This window comes from Haemaphysalis longicornis, unplaced genomic scaffold, assembly GCF_048455015.1.
Source record: "Haemaphysalis longicornis isolate Haplotype H1 unplaced genomic scaffold, Haemaphysalis longicornis Haplotype H1 scaffold_8, whole genome shotgun sequence".
Classification (NCBI taxonomy): domain Eukaryota; kingdom Metazoa; phylum Arthropoda; class Arachnida; order Ixodida; family Ixodidae; genus Haemaphysalis; species Haemaphysalis longicornis.
The window spans coordinates 142,218,469-142,236,269 of NW_027526445.1; the positions used below are offsets into that span (position 1 = coordinate 142,218,469).

Here is a 17,801-nt window from a genome sequence, read left to right on the forward strand (position 1 = left end):
TTAGCCATAGTAATACAACATTCTATTCCCTGTCAATTTGTTGCTTTGACCACCCACCACCCTCGCTAAGTGGTTGCTGTACGTGTAATATTCGCTTACAGGTTAATAAGCATAGCTACAATATATATTCCCCCTTACTCTCCCTCTTGTAGTCCAGATATGAATCCTTAGTTACCCAGCTACCGGATCCATTCTTACTGGTGGGCTACTTTATTGCCCACAATAAACTGTGGGGATGTGAACGTGAAGATAGCCAGCGCCATTTAATTGAAAGATTCTTACTGTCATCTGGTGCCTGTATATTTATAAAAGTAAACCTACATAGTACAGCACAACACACAACACCTACTCACACATCGGCTTAGCAAGTGGTTTATCCAATATCATCCCTTCGTTCGAGTGGAATGTGGACTCCAACCCTTATGGAGGTGACCACTTCCCTGTCACTCTTATGTGTCTAAATGCATTCTCTGACAGTTCAATTTACCATAAAATTTCTAAAAAAACTGCGCAGACGGGGTGGCTTTTAGGCAAAGGTCGCAGCTCTTCGACACATCCATAAAACACTTACACATCAATGAAGCTTGTAGATTTGTTACCGCCCACATTATAGAAGCTGCAAAGATTTCGATCCCTCTAACCTCCGCTACTCCTCAAAATTTCAAAAAAACCCAGGTGGATTGAGGAGCGTCGAAACGCACGCAAAGCACAAAACAAGGCCTGGAGTAACCTCCGAAGGTATCTAATGGCACAGAATCTTATTGCTTTCAAGCGTGCCAAGGCACTTGGGAGGCGTATTCGCCGAGAAGCCAAAACTAGCAGCTGGAGAGCTTTTGTGGATTGTATTAACTCTTACACTCACACAAGCAATGTGTGAAACTGATTAAGAAAGTTCAAAGGGCACAAAACAAGCTTAACCATTATTAGCACCACTGCTAATACATTAGAAGACCAGGCAAACACGCTGGCCAAACACTTTGAACCTATATCAAGCTCTTCACACTACACAGACAGATTTATGAGGTACAAAACATCTGCCCAGCGCAAATTTATTAGGGACATCAATAAATCGTCACAAGACTCTCACAACTGTCCATTATCTATCCACGAGCTTAAGGTTGCCTTAGCGACTTGTAAGATATCAGCACCAGGTGCAGACCATATCACATGCACAGTGATGCAACACCTCAACGCAGACACCCTCGAAACACTCGTTTATTTGTTTAACGTGATATGGAGTGCAGGACATCTTCCACGGCTTGTAAAGAGGGAATTGTGGTACCATTGCTTAAACAAGGAAAACGTGCCTCTTCTCTTTCTAACTATCGGCAATAGCATTTACCAGTTGTTTAATTAAACTCTTACAGAAGATGGTCTATAGAAAGATCATGTACTGTTTAGAATACCACGTAATTCTAAATAGCTGCCAGGCAGGTTTCCGTTCGGGAATATCTACAACCGACCAGCTTGTGGCATTGGAATCGTATGTTAAATATGCTTTTGTCCACAGACAGCACTGTCTTCGACACGGAGAAGGCGTCCAATACTGCATAGCGCTATGGTATCCTGCGTGACCTCTAAGCCGACGGTGTATCTATGTATATGCTCAACCCTAATACAAAGCTGTTTATCTGAGCGAGCTTTTCGCGTAAGCGTCGGAGAATCACTTTCTAGAATGCACACTCAAGAAAACGGGGTCCCACAGGGTGGAGTACTGAGTTGTACACTTTTCATTGTCAAAATGAACTCACTAAAAAAGGCACTGCCACCCGCAATTTTCTACTCAGTCTATGTTGATGATATTCAAATCAGCTTTAAGTCTTGTAATCGATCAATCTGCGAGCTGCAGTTACAACTTTCTGCTAGTAAACTGGAAAAGTGGCCTATGAAAATGTTTTAAGATGAATCTTGAAACGGGCACGTGTGCTGTTTTTTCGGCAGCTTGAAGTCCGGCCTGACCTTGAAGTCTTAACACAAGTTTCTGGGTATTCTGCTGAACGAAATGCTCAAATGTATCCCCCAAATTAAACAACTCAAAATTAGGCGCACTAAAACTATGAAAGTCAATAAAGCACTATCCCACCAATCATACGGTGCCGATAAGACATGCGTGCTCCGTCTTTTCAAAAGTTTAGAGTGATCGCGCATAGACTACAGTATTGTGGTGTATGGTTTTGCTTCTAAAATAGCTTCAAAATGCTCGACCTAGTGTTGCATTTAGTGCTCCGCCTTGGGTCTGGGGCTTTCTGGACGGCCGTGTAGAAAGCCTGTATGTTGAAACCGACCAGTGGTGCTTACAGCACCAACGCACATACATGGCGTTACATGGTGCTTTCGAACTGTGTAATAGCCACCTCGATGAGGAATCATTCGTTCAGTAATATTATTCAAAATACATCATATGAAAGCTTGTTTTTGAGCCGTCTGTCATTCCCTCTGCTTTTTCTCTCCGAGTGAGAGCAGATGCAGATGACCTTGGTGTCTCCTGAGCGGCACTAACAAAACAAACATCACCAAGTTTATTGCACCCTGAAATCTGCTGCCTACACTACTTTTTATACACTGCTTTTTACACTGCTTTTTATACGGATTACTCAACTTCTTCCACTGCCGTAGCATATGCGGCGCGTGGTCCCCACTTTTCCAGTACAAGAACGCTAAACAGAAACACGTATATTTACGCAGAGGCACATGCTATTTTAATAACTGTGGAACACATAGCACAAACAAAAACACAACAATTATTTATATTCACAGAGTCCATAAGCATGTAACAGCGTTACGCTCAGCCAAAAAAGTAGAAATGCGATATTAACCAAGGTCATTCAGGACATCATATCAGCGTATGCTTTCAAACAGACCCTAATAGTGTGCTGTGGTGCCTGGGCACTGCGAAATTCCTGGAAATGAGCTCGCTGACTAGAGTGCCTCCGCAGCAGCACTCCGCTGTGAAATCGATGTTCCTCAGCTGTTCTATGTTGACATAAAAGCGCTCATTAGTAAGGCACTACAAAAACGCTGGCAGAAACACTGAGACACACAGACAGGAAACAAACTCCACACTATAAAACCCGAAATTGGCAGCTACTACACAGAAAAACATCACAGAACAACAGCAGTATACAGGTGCAGAGTACGTATAGGCCATACAAATGCCACTCATCCCCATCTTTTAAATGGAGCCCCACCGCCACGATGCAACAGCTGTTGACATCGTCTTTCAGTAATGTATGCTCTCGTCGAATATCCGCGCTTCCTCATTGCGAGAAAGAAGCCTTTCCAGGAACTGTGCACTCACACGATTCCACTTCGCCCATCATTGTTTTTAGGTGATAAACCCTTTTTTCAAGTAAACAGCTCTTTGTTTACCTTGGAGACATTGGATTTTTAAATGGCATCTCATACGACTTATGTAAGAATCCCTTCAGCGCGGATAGCTTTGATTGAACATTCATTGTTTACTTTGAAGTCATAATAATCTGGCTCACTCCAGAGTTTGTTTTGAAACAAGGGGCTCGATACACTCCGCAGTAAATGATCACATTTCTATTTTACTTAAACTTTTACACCAGAAACGACACAACCATTGTGTTGGCACTCTTTCGCCTTCCTGGCACTTGCGCCAGAAAACAAACATCATTGTCATCAATTGGGGCCAACCGCAAGCCAGTACACCAACCGGACTTCTGCACAAGCACCTCACCATCAAAATATATTACCCAAGAATATAAATAAAAAAAATATCTCTAGGAAGGACGTGGCAGTAATGCCGGTCGCAATCTTGAACGCCATTTCATCATTCTCTCAAATATTGCACTCTTTAACAACTCTCAGATGGTCAGAATGATGAAGCGATTACAAATCATCTATGGCAATGCTATTGGCAGTGGTATCTGAAAGGGTATGCGTATAACGATATTCCGCTACAGCGAGTGAGTTCGGGCACAAAAAGGATCTTCCACGTGCAAAGCCGATAAACACTTCTGATGAAAAAAACCAGAAACACAAAATTGGCACCAGTCTCTCTCTCTAATAATGACACGAAAACAAATACTACGCTTGTGCGTTTTAGCGGTGAAGTAAAAATCAAGGTTAAGCTTGTTGGCCCTCTTGACTGCATGAGCCAATTTGTTCAAATTCATATCAGTCAAGAGAGAACAGCTTTCTTTTTTTGCAAGCAAGTTAACATCAGTTTTCGTGAAGTTTTTATCGACCGTGGCTAAGGCCTTCTCACCAAAAGGAACTTCCTGCATAACTATGAAGGAACCCTCGTGGTCACACTCCAGCACACGTAGCTCATTGAATACAAGGTGATACAAGGTGTCGTTGTTCCCAGTGCCAAACAAAAAAGAACACAAAATGCGACCTTCGTGCGAAGGCTAAGCGCCAACGAAGGAGCGATATGCTCAGGATTTTTTCAGGTGTTTTATTTGTCGATGTAACAACCGGTCTGTCTTGCTGCTGAGTCTATGCTGCTCAGGGCATCGGACAGAAGCCTTGTAAAATTTCTAGTTTTTCGGACGAATGATAAAAGGGAATACGTAAAAAAGACGGTTTTTGAAAAGTTTCCAGATATGAAATGTGAATACTATGATCATTCCAAGGCTTGAAGTTTGTATTTGGTCTTGCTCGTGTGACAGTGTGAAGCACAATAACATCATTTGTATAAGTGGACGCGAAATATAAACGAAAAGCCAGAAGGGAAGTTATTGAAGTTGAATGTTTTATCTCAATAACTGATTATTAGGTGAAATTCTGTATGACAAAGGAAACATCAAATGGCGCCTTGATGAGACCGAGCTGAGAATATACAAACATCATCCGCATCGACCGCGTCATACAAGCTGCGAGCAGTGGACGGACACTCGCTCGCGTACACGGTAGGTGTCAGCCCTTATTCACACAGCCGTTTTTAACCACTTCACGTACCCATCACGTTCCCGCCTTTCGTAATGGGCTACAGTTCCTCGGAATATTGGTCGCCTATGTTGGCAGGAACCCCAGCTCTGTGTTTCCGTTCCGTCAACGCAACGGTACCACGCCTGTGGTAAACCAGGCAATCAGAAAACAAACGTTTAAGGGTAAATTTCACAATACGGGAGCACACGTAAAAATTAAAGCTATTTTCTTTTCTTTTAAGATTAAGCACGCTCAATTCAAGGCTAAACTGATCACTAGACAGACGTCCCTGTACCAGCCTGTACTCTGACAGAGTTCACCAGTACGAATGCTACTCCGTATACGTCTCTATCGCGGATTTCTCACCTCACGGTGCCGTGACGGTGAAGGTGACGGCTGTGCGAATGAAGGCTCAGGTGACTGCAACAGCACCCTCTTTTTTGTTTAGAACAGCACGTGACTGTTCGCTTGTTGGCATAGCGCTCACGTGCCTGCCTGCGGATGAAGCTCGGGAACATTATATTGTCGCTGGTATTACTGCACACCAAAAAAACAAAAAAAACAGTATAGTTTGCCAAAAGGATAAAACAGGTCATAATTAAAAAATTGAAGTCCTACGTAGGCACTCTCAGCAAAGTACTCGCGACCAAGCTTGCTTCCGTCCATAGTGTTGCAAGCAGACTCATATTTTACGAGAGAAATCATAGGTGCCAGGCATAAATTTTACTTCAAATTATCGTGTAAAAGGTACTGCACGGAAAAATGCAGAAGGTCCCACAACCATTTTGCGTTAGAGGGCATTCAAGGTAACTTTAAATGCTATAGATATTTATTTATAGTAGGAGTCTGAATGCTCAACGAGACGAAAGATCCATTGAGACGGAAGGTCCAATCGAGCCGGAATGTCGGGCGAGAAGAAAGGTCCAGCCGAGCCTGAATGTTAAACGAGACGAAATATTCACCGAGTCTGAAGGTCCAATCGAGCCTCAATGTCCAACAAGATCAACGATCCATTGAGACGGAATATCCACTGTTGGACCTTTCGTCTCGTTGAGTATTTCGTCTCGTTGGACCTTTAAGCGCTGAATCTTTTGGTTTCATCTCCCACACAAGGGGAATACGACACCCTCAAAAACACGGTTCTGGAATGCCTCGAGGCGCCTGAAGAAAACAGACTTCAGCAGCTCTTATGTCGGAAATTGCTGGGCGACCGACGACATTCCCAACTGCTGCACCAGATGCGGCAACTACTCGGTGTGCACGCGCTTCAGGACAGCCCGCTCCCACTTCTTCGTTAACGTTTTCTGCAACTGCTGCCCCAGTCGGTGCGCGTGGTTCTCGCGGGTTCAGATAAGACGTCCCTTGATCGACGGGCGCAACTTGCCGATCGCATCACGGAATACTCTACTCAAAACTTTGCGCCCATAGCTTCTGCAAGAACACCTGAATAACCAGATCAACTGTCGCGCCTTGAGAAGACAGCGCAACAACTTACCGAGACCATGTAGCAACTTTTGTTGTCTGGCGCTCCCCGAAAGAGCGAGCAATGACGCAAACGGCACCCTTCAAGGCAGCCAAGCTCTTCTAAGAGAAGCCATTGAAGAGATAGCCATTAGTTAGTTTGCTGGTACCACCATCGTTTCGGCACGGGTGCCAGCTGCTGTACTCAACCATGCTCCCTTCCGGGAAACGCTGGGGCCAGTAGTTAACGGCAGCTTACGACATCGGCCCTCCACACAGCCGCCTGTCCTTCGTAGTCGGCCGCGTAAGCAACTCGCGCATGCTAGCCGACACGGGAGACAAAATCTCTATTGTCCCGGCAATCCCCGAAGATCGCCGACGTAGCAAGAGCGTATCCTCGCTGGAGGCAGTGAACAACACTGCCATCACCACGTACGGCTTCACTCGCTGACAATAGACGTCAGACTCAGGTGCCTGTTTTGCTAGGTCTTGGTGGCTGAGGAAGTTAATTTCGGCTTACTCGGAGGAGCCTTTGATCGACTTCAACCTGGATGTCAGCGTATGTTACCATTGCCTCAAGGATAACAACACATCCCTCACCGTACGTGGTTTGGAGTCAAACATCTGCAAATCTGGCATCTCGCCTTACAAACACTATCTGCCTAACACCACGTCCTGGCCGAATTCCCTGCTCTAACCAAGCCCCGCAAACTCGGAACAGCCGGTGAAACATAACGTGGCTCACCACATCGTCGCCACCGGGCCGCCAGTCACCGCCCGGCTACTTCAGCTGTCGAGCAACATGCTTCAAGCTGCACGCAGTGAGTTGGAGCATATGTTGCAGCTGGGAAGTATTCACCATTCGTCTACCAACCATTCATCACCGCTGCATATGGTGCCTAAAAAAGATGGGGACGACTGGCGCCCGTGCGGTGACACCGGAGCCTTGAACGCACCTACGACGCCGGACCAGTATCCTTTGCCACACATTCACGATTTTAGTGCATGGCTGGCCGGTACAAAACTATACAGCCAGATCAACCTCGTAGCGGCATACGACCAAATCCCCGTCGAACAGGAGAACATTCTAAAAACAGCCATAGCAACTCCATTCGGCCTGTCTGAGTTTGTTCGTTTGCTCTATGACTTGAAAAATACAGCACAGACCTTTCAAAAGTTTATGGATGAGGTCACTCGGGGTCTTGCTTTCGTCTTTATCTACCTGGATGACATTTTGGTGGCCAGCAGAACTCCTACCGAGCACGGACAGCACCTCCGCCAGCTCTTTCAGCGTCTAAATGAGCATGGTCTTGTGTTGAAACCTCAAAAGTTCGTGTTTGATGTAGAGGCTCTCAACTTCCTCTGCCAGCACATCACTGCTGAAGGCATTATGCCATTGGAATTGAGGGTGGAATACCTCAAGAAGTTTCTGCTCCAACAACTTTCCGCAAGCTGAGAGAGTTGCTCGGGCTCTTACACTTCTACCGTCGGTAGAAGTGTAAGCTCAGTGTAAGCTCCTTGAGCTCAGGTATTCCAGCCATTGACCGACCTGCTCCGCCGAGACGACCAAAAGCCCACAGAATTGTTTTGGTCTGACGAACACCAGAACGCTTTGCAGAAAGGTAAATACGAGCGGCCCATGTCTACCCTTCTCATTCATCCACTGCCAGAAGCTAGTTCACGTCTCATGGTGGACGCCTCCTCAATGTCGGTCGGAGCAGTGCTACAGCAGCAGGAGGGTGCACAGTGGAACCCATTGCGCTTCTTTTCAAAACGCCTGAAGCCTGCAGCAGTACGGTACAGCACTTTTGGAAGGGAGATGCTCACAGTCTATTGTTCTATTAAGCATTTCTGCTACTTCCTGGAAGATGGTGAGTTATAAATTTTGACAGACCACAACCCCTCACCTAACTATTCAACAACAGTTCCTCCGACTCAGAACGGGAAATTCGTAAACTCTCATTCATCTCTGAGTTTTCTACAGACACCCGCCACGTTCACCGGGTCGAAAACGAAGCAGCCGTCGCCTTGTCTTGCGTGAACGCTTCCAGTAAAAAAGTCCTGGATTTGGAGGCGATGGCTGAGGCTCAGCGGCAGGACAGAGTTGACGAGACTGAAAGGTGGGGGATTGTCACTCATGATTTCGGAAGTTACACTTCCTTACGCCCAGGGCACGATAACCTGCGATACCTCCAAGGCAATCCTACGACCTTGCGTCCCACTGAATTGTCGCTGTGCGGTATTCAACACTTTCTACCCGATCAGCAACCCAGTTGTCCGTGACACCCAGCGGCTGATAACAAAACGATTCTTTTAGCCCGGCGTGAACGCGTAAGTGCGACGTTGGCCTCAGATGTGTGAAACGTGTCTTCCCGATGAGGTGACTCGCCACACTCGGGCTCCACTACAGGAAATTCGGACTCCTGAGTCGCGGTTTGACCATGTTCACCTCGACCTGCTGGGACCGCTACCGACCTTCCAAGGTTTCATGTAGCTGCTGACATGCATTGACAGATACAGCCGATGGCCCGAAGCTATAGCAATCGCGCACATATCAGCTGAGACCGTCGCGCAGGGTTTTATTCAGACATGGGTGTCCCGCTCTGGCTGCCCCGCCCGCAATACAACTGACCGGGGACGGCAGTTCCAGAGCAACCTCTTTTCCACGCTTTCGACCCTCCTCGGCACGAGGCTGCAGCATACAACTGCCTACCACCCCGACAGAACGGGATTCTTTGAGCGCTTGCACAGGCAACTCAGAGCGGCACTTACAGGGAAACTCAATCACCAGCACGGTGGAAAAGCTCCCGCTCGTTCTCCTTGGCCAGCGCACAACGGCGAAGGTAGGCATCGGCTTCAGCCGAGCGTAAATGATGTACGGCTCAATAATGACCCTCCCGGAGTCATTCTTCTGCGACCAGACACTTTCCGCTCCAGCAGCCCCCGACCACATCTAGAAACTCAAGCCAACAGGACCTCGCACCGCCCTCAAGATAAAAGCTTTCCCTTTTCCCGACATGGACTGAGCTACACATATGCTCATGCAACACGACGCAACGAAGCCGCCTCTCACTCCGCCGTACGATGGCCCTTTCACAGTTTTGGGATGTAATAAGAAGACCATCACAATCGGCGTTCGGGGAAAACGAGAAGTCATCGCCGTCGACCACGCCAAGCCTGCTCATATTGAGGTTTCTGCTCATGCAGCCTCTCCCGTGAGTTTTCAGTGTTAACCAGTAGACTCTGAACTTTCGCCGTTCAGCCGGTAACTGTGACTTTCTTTAAAAGCTCCGCAAACTTGGAGGGAGCCTTCGTAGCGCAAGCCACTCGGCATCGCCGCACACGGGGACTTATCCTTTCTCTCCGGTCTGCCGCCGCCTTGTCGACAGCGCGCCTTTGCTTCATTCCCCCACTGTCTTCAACGGTCGCGTTTGAGAGCTTAACTTGTTGTCCGACCGACTCCTGGCATTAGTCGTTGCGCCGTTGTCGTCTGCTCGCTTGAGAAGAATTCTTCTCTCGCTTTTGAAGGACGCGGTGGTTCCCGTTATTTCCCTCGACGGGGGAAGCTCTCGGCGGACACATCAAATAAAAATAGTCTTGTCTTGAAACAGCGAACGAGTTCTATGTCCGCTTTCTCGCCAACTTCAGTAGCCGACATTCTGCGCTGCTACAACATATTCAGGCAACGAAATTTACGCACTTTTGTGGACTGTTCAAAGGCTTGATTTAGTTCGTAATCCACCCACAGTATTATTATCACACACCTTCTACATCCACAACGCCCAGATAACGTGCATAAAAAAATTCCTAATAAATTTATCTCAGTGTGTCACAATGATACCGTCTCGTCCCCTGTATATGTCGCATGAGCGGTGCTGCAAGTTTCTATGGTGGGTTCGGTGTTATTTTGGTGTATATCAATAATATCCCTGACTACATTTCCCCTCAGATCCGCTTCTATGCTCACGATTTCGTTCTGTACAGCGAAATTAAATGCATCAATGATTCTCTACTCCTACAACGTGAGTTAAATATCCTATCGTCCTGGTGTCCCAAGTGGCTAATGGGAATAAACATTTTAAGGCTAAAGTCAAGGCATTGACAAACGTACGCTGACCTCTCACCTTTTATTATTATTTTTGTGACTCCAATGTTGTGCGTGCCAACCATTAGGAATAGCTACCCGCTATTCTCACACCCAATCGCACATGGAAAGCCCATATAGACAAAATTACAAAAAAGCAAGCACGGAAGACTCTACGACTTCTACATAAATGACGTTACATGGCTACAACAGAACCCCTAACTGACTGCATACACCTCGTTTGCAAGAGCACATGGCGAATACGGGGCAATCATCTGGCACCTTCACTAAACCTATCTTCGGCAATCTGTCGAAGCCATCCAGAATCATGCGTTTCGCTTCATTTTCTGTAACTGCGGGCGTGACAGTATAATCCAACTCCGAAATAGCCTAACCATAGAAACCATGCAAAACATCGGCAAAACTTCCAAGTTCAGTATTTTTTTAAATTTACCATAGTGCATCCTCTTTTCGTAATTTACACGTACAGCCGGCATCGCCCATCTCCCGCCATACGCATCACCCGTTACAAGTATTCATCTCATTTGCGCACGCTAACATGTACGAATATTCACAAATTCAGTATTAGCGGTAAAACAATGGTATCACTTGTGTTGCCCCATTGCCATCATCAGGAACTACGAAGGATTCTGCAGTGCCCTGTATGGTATGTGCGCACTTTCTCGACTTATACTGTTATATTTGTCTGTTCCGTTTAGTATCACCTGCTTTGTTTATATAACGTTACTTTCGTTAATGCGTTTTACCTGCTTATGTACATTCGCTCAGAACATTTTGTATCAAATTTACAGTGTGTTATAACATATTTCATACTTATGTTTTGTTGTAAACGCCCCCCTTTGTAATATCGCTTTCTGAGGCCTTCAAAGGTATATTTTAATAAAAATAATAAATTTTGTCGATCACGAACGCCTGCCACAAAAATTTGTTTCAATAGTAGTCCGGGACCCGCAAATGGCAGTGAAACTGCTACACTTACCATTAGTTCCCTAAAGCGTCAAGTCAAGTCAAGTCAAGTCAAGTTATTCGACATCGAAATACAGATATTACTACGGACCATAAATTCAGATGTCAGGAGCGCGGACAAAAAGCCAACAGAAGCGGCTGGACGGGGTCCGTGCACCCTAATGTAATTATAAAACAATTGTGTATACTTATGCAAACAAAATACATACATAACTCAATGTAGTAAAAACATAATTCACATTCCTTGGCAGCAATATAATAAATCCAATCTTAGTACACAATGACACAAGATGCTTTCACAGAATCAATAAAGCAAATTACGAACTACGAAAACCAAAAATACAAACACAACATTGTTCATTGATTATTGATTACGTGAATTCAACAGACATGGTAATGTGTAGCACAATAATTGTTTTCCGTAATTGGTGCGTGGGCGTGGCACAAACCATGCTTCTGGATGACGTGTGTTGTAAATGCTATGATGTGGAGTCAGGTTCGACAGTTTTCTAATAAAATTACAATTTGTTCTTGTTTCACTATTGTAGCTCTTAAAAAGTTTTTCATCATGCAGACCTTGAACGGGGCGAACCCCGAGGCTTACGAAAATTGGTTGTGTGTGAGCATCATAAGCAGAATTAGAGACGGCTCGCACGGCTTTCTTTTGTAGTAGATGTAGTTTAGTAACATTAGTAGCGGTCGTACGTCCCCAGACTAAGAGGCAGTAGTTAAGGTGAGAGAAAAAAAGAGAATGGTAAATGAGCAATTTTATTTTCTGCGGGAGAAAGAACCGTAACCTTGTGAGGACACCAACGACGCGTGAAAGTTTGCTGGAAATATTATCGACGTGTTTGTTCCATGTTAAGTGTTCGTCGAAAAAAACGCCGAGGCTTTTCACTAAAGTAACAATTTCGATGCTGGAAGTACCAATGCATAGGCTGCTGCTAATACATGCTTTATAATTTATTGGTTTAGAGAGAACTGCCTTTGTTTTGGAAGTGTTTATCGTTAAAGAATGAACTGTGCTCCAAATATCCAGTTTACTTAGCACATTCTTTGCATCATGCAGTAATTTAGTAGCATCTTTACCAGAAATAAGCAAGGAAGTGTCGTCTGCATAAATAACAAACCGGCAAGAGTTGTCAATATTTACCAAGTCATTAATATAAAGTAAGAATAATAGTGGCCCGAGGATGCTCCCCTGGGGTACCACTAATTTAACTCCCTAATAATCAGATATTTCATTGTCTATCACCACACCCTGGCATCGGAATTTAACGTAGCTTTCTAGCAAAGTGAGATATTCACCTCTAAACCCATAATGCTCGAGTTTTTTTAGTAATATGGCATGGTTAATTCGATCGAACGCCTTCGAAAAATCTACAAATACTCCTAGTGTTACCAGTTTATTCTCAATTGCCTGCAGAATTATTTCTTTTTGTGTAAGAAGCGCAGACTCGGTTGAAAGATGTTTTCGAAACCCAAACTGCGAATTAGTTATTATAAGGTGTTTCTCACAAAAAGCGGACATGCGTTCGCTAATTAGTTTTTCAAGCCCTTTTGAAAACACGGGAAGGATTGATATTGGTCTATAGTTAGACAGTTCATTTCTATCACCACCTTTGAATATAACGCTCACTTTAGCCATTTGCATGCGTGTTGGAAAAATGCCTTTTTCGAAAGCGAGGTTGTACACGTGCTGAAATACAGGGCAGGTGATATCCAGTGTGTGCTTAATTGGTAGTATTTGTATGTCATCGGCATCACATGCCTTACGGTTGCGAAATAATACGAACGTGCGGAAGATTTCATTGGCGTCGGTTGGGAATAGGAACGCGCTACTAGTGTTACTGGGTGGCAAGTAGTTCAAAATACCCGCATTGCAAGAGCTGTTATCAAGAGATACAAAAAAATTGTTAAATGCGTTTGCCAGCTGTGCACCAGACGTGGGTGCGCCATTCAGAATTAGTTCACTAGCCTGCGCATGTTCCTGCTGTCGGCCAAGTACATTGTTGAGCCTTTTCCACAAAACATCAGTTTTTCGCATGACTTCAGCGCTGAAAAGATTAAAAAGGTAAGCACGTTTAGCTTGCCTGAGGGAGCTGGTCACAGTATTTCTTAATCTTTTAAAGGCGCGTAGGTCGTCCAAGTTTTTCGTACGGATGAATCGCGTATAAAGGTCGTCTTTCTCTTTTATCAGTTTTAATAAATGTGGTGTGATCCATGGTTTTCTGGCTTTTCTAAAGGATAGAGCTTTGCGAACGAAACATTTTTGGTATACTGATTTAAACAACGACAAAAAGTTATCATAGGCTTCATTGGGGTCAGTTGCACTGAAAATGGTTTCCCAAGTTATCGTGGATTCGAAAAGCTTCTAAAGATGTGTTCACGTTGCTGCCGCTAAATCGACGCGTTCCTAAAATCGCATTCTTCCCACCGTTCCCCAATAGCACGCCCCATTTATAATGACAGCAGAGTGCTGCTGCGAGAAGGCGGAATTCTTCTGACAAAAATGTGCTATGGTGCGACGCTTGACTGTAACGTAAAGTTGCGATGTGGAGAGATTACGCCTCTGGGCTACATCTCTTACTTGTGAAAGACTCGCTTACATACAAAATTAGCATCGAACGCAGGCAAAAGGATGGCATCTTGTACAACTTACCTTCTGGGGTATTGTGTCCAATGACTCCGCAAAAAAAACAGTTTTGCTCTCTGACGCAGTCACGAGTCCCGCAAGCCCCGAATTGAGGATTTTTGTGGGCTTCCCAGAACTGCCGCTGCATATCTGAAACAACAGGGGGGTAGGTCAATGTTTTGTACGAGTCACTCATACGTGCAAAATGTGCACGCTTTCATGCAAGTCGAATGAATGAACAAATAAGGAGCCGATCTTACGTGAATTCATTCAAAATACGCAAGGAGGCAGTATATCGTATAATTTTCGCTGTGTGAGCATGAGTCAAAGTGATTCCTTATTGTCTTCCTTAACGTGACGAAATCAACTCACCTTACGGTGTAGCTTCTGAAATACTGTTTATTACACTTCTATGGCTATAAGCTATGCTGTAGCCTGCTAGAGTGCGTGCGCAGGGTAACTAAGCGCGAAGATTTGAGAGTTCACTCACTACTTCAGGTGCAAAATTAGTTGATTTATTGATGGATGTATTATTGATTGATTAATTGACAGATTGATTTATCGCCATCATCAAATGCTATTTAAATGCACTGCGCTGTGTAGGCCAATACATTTCATCTCCGCCCGCTTCTGTCCTGGGCGGAACATGTTCGTTCTTGCCTCCAATTTTTTTTATTCCTTCTCTTCATCGAGTTGATTGCCTTCTCCTTTTTCTAGGCCCGTTTGTCTCTATCCACTCTGCTACCCTCGTGGTCCACCTGTTGTCAGTTCATAGCACTGCGTGGCCAGTTCGACTCTGTTTCTTTTTCCTTTATGGCACTATGATACTGCCACGGGTATATAAGATCGAGAGCAGAATCTGTGTTCATGTAGCGACTCTGCGAGGATACTGATTAGCCACTTCAAGAAGAAGAGAAGGCCTAGGGCCACCTCGAAGTCGAGAAAAACGAGGGTGAAGTTGAAGCTGACGTTTAGTAGCTCGTTGTCCGGCGAAAGTTTGCCTTTGAAATAAGCGTATTCCTTTCACCTTCTCCAACCCTCAACGCACGAGTTCCTCATTACATAAGCGTATATAGTGAATTGTGCATGGTGCCGCAATCATCGAGGCCGATTCACGTAGAGGTGTCGCCCGTTCACGAGCGGACCAGCCGCATCGATCGCAGAGTGCCTGCGAAGTGCAGCCTCCTATCTAATCGGGCAACCATGATGACAGGACGCAACCCCGTTCAACGTCAAAATATTCGTTCCATGGCCCGTTGGGCGCAGGTAAGTTCGATTTTTAGTCGTTCAGTAAGCCACCATGTTTCCGCTACGTATGTCGTCACAGCTAGAACAGACTGATTGTATACTATTGTTTGCAATGATGATTTGATTGATCAAACCGTGTCACTCAATGCACTACTGAATTGATTAGTGGATTTTTCTTGGAGCAGTTAGTAAATGAAATTTGTCTTAGAATTATAGCAAGCCGGCGAAGGTTTGTCTATAACAATCCATTTATTACTTCCATTTGTTCGGCAACAATTTTTAAAGATATAAATGGGTCTTGCCTCCGTTCTCTGGGGCTTTTCCATATACCGCTTGCTACAAAGGTGGCACGAGTGATTAATTTGTGGGGATACGAGACGAGAATATGCAATACTTACAATGTTTGCGCTGGTCAATCCTGCAGACTCACAGGGCGTGTACGGAATGAAGTCGGCGATGGGGGCAAAATAATTTAGCACGTACGTCTTCACCGCCATCTCCATCGACAGACCCACGATTGTCGTCCTCTTCACGAGCGGGAAGCTATCCGTAACGAATGGCACCGTAGTTTTCTGCGATGTACGTGCCACGATTATGCTCAGAACACGTAGTATTTACTGTCTCGGACACTCTTAACGTTAATATAGCACCAAATCTTTTGACTTGAACTGCGTAATACCTGGTGTTTCCGGACAAAAAGCTCAAGTGATTGTTCTGGAATGACAGGCATGACTGAACATCTATCCTCATCAGTGTAAAGGCAAATTTCAGCAAATTCTGACGTAACCTACAAGGTGTCGATGCACTGACCGCTTTTTAGGAATCTAGAGAAAGGGTGTGCTTATGTGGCTTTATGCCCCCCCTGAATATTTTGTCTAGCTTCATGCATGGCGACCCAAGCCACGACTTAAATCAGATACCATTCTAGGATTATGCCTATAAACGTAGGAATCCTGTCCGGAAATCGCACCTACTCTGTATTTGTGGCCCGTTTCCCTCTTGGCATGCCTAACTCCAATGCAAGGCCTTCATCCATGGGGGTGCTCTGCGAGCTCGTGCTCCGTGACGCGACAGAGAGTCGCTGTTCAGAACAAATTAGGGCAAATTCTCTGGCGAAAGAGCAGCCCTTGCTGTTTCAGTAACCACGGCCGCTGCCTGAAACCACCTATGGGCTAACGACTTTGGACTTCATCTTACTGCACCCACTAGATGTTGAGAATATTTTGTATTTTTAAATCAAAAGATTGTTCTGTACCATAGCGGTACACCAGTTCACAGGCGCGCGAAAAGTTTGATTCGTGTATAGAGTTTAAATGTTGTCCATGAAATGGTCCATGAACCCAGCGCTACACATTTGGAGGGCGGTCCGGGTGGAGAGTAGTTGCACAATGGTGTCGTAGTCTGTTCTGATGCAGTCTCGGGCTGGGCCACACCAGTTTTTTCACATTCATATTCTCTACTACGGAGTCACAGAATGGGCAAGCGGAGTCGTATGGGCCGCGCTACTCCGATGGCAAAGGCGCAGTCAAGGACGGCGTAAGCGAGATCCCAACGTGTAGTCTCTGCAGCGCAACTTCCTCTCGGCTTGTAAAGTAACCAGCCAGGTTTGAACCCCACGGCGGTATGAGGGCTCGCGTGGTGCGCCGGAGAGTTTCCTTCTGCTGTGCCAGTTGTCCACAAAGATCTTCGCGCAAAGGTGATAGTGGTCGCATCAACGTGTACGGGCGACTAGCCATGTCTGCGTCCCTGCTGCCGGGTAGAGCTGAAATTTGAACCCATTCTGCAGTAGAGCGCTTCGTGAAGTGGTGAACGGCATCTGCGAACTTTGTGTAGAGTCAGTTCGTAACATTGAAGAAAACCAAACCAGGCTAGAAAGCACAATTAACAAGTTAGGTACATGAATCCAGCACTTACACGGTAGACTGGGAGTACTAGAGAAAAGAGAGGCAAGTAGAGCAGAGACCCAAAAACAGACGAACGCAATGTGGACATGTGACAACTCTGTGTAATAGGTTAGACGACGTGGATTAGAGGAGCCGAAGACTGAATCTTGTCTTTACAGCTCTAAGGATGACGACCCACAGGAAAGTTGAAAATCTTGCGAAAAATATAGTCAAATCTTGTTGCTAGAAAAAACTACAAGTGAAAATTCGAGGCGTACGGAAAGCGCAATGAATGGGAATACATGACTCCAACGGAAACTGTCCTATAATTGCGTGCTTTTCATCATTTAAGCACACTGACACAAAAATGAACAGCGGCAATAAGCTTAAGGCTACCGATTTCAGCGTTTCAAGATACTACCCTCCCTGTCTCCGGGAAATTCGGTAAAAGCTATGACAGGTTAAAGCCAAAAACGGCCTGGAAAACGATTTTCTTGTGCACAACAAGTTTATCATAAACATCGATGCCTGTGTATGAAACAGTGGTAGAGAAACAGTTATTAAGCTAAGCAATAATTGACGCCCACCTATCATGAAAAACTCT

The 17,801-nt window shown here is 45.3% G+C and overlaps 1 pseudogene; it reads left to right on the top strand.

The window, feature by feature from the left end:
- Window positions 1–7,816, top strand: part of LOC144148502 (uncharacterized) — a 65,470-nt pseudogene extending 57,654 nt beyond the window's left edge.
- Window positions 7,817–17,801: the final 9,985 nt, after the last annotated feature.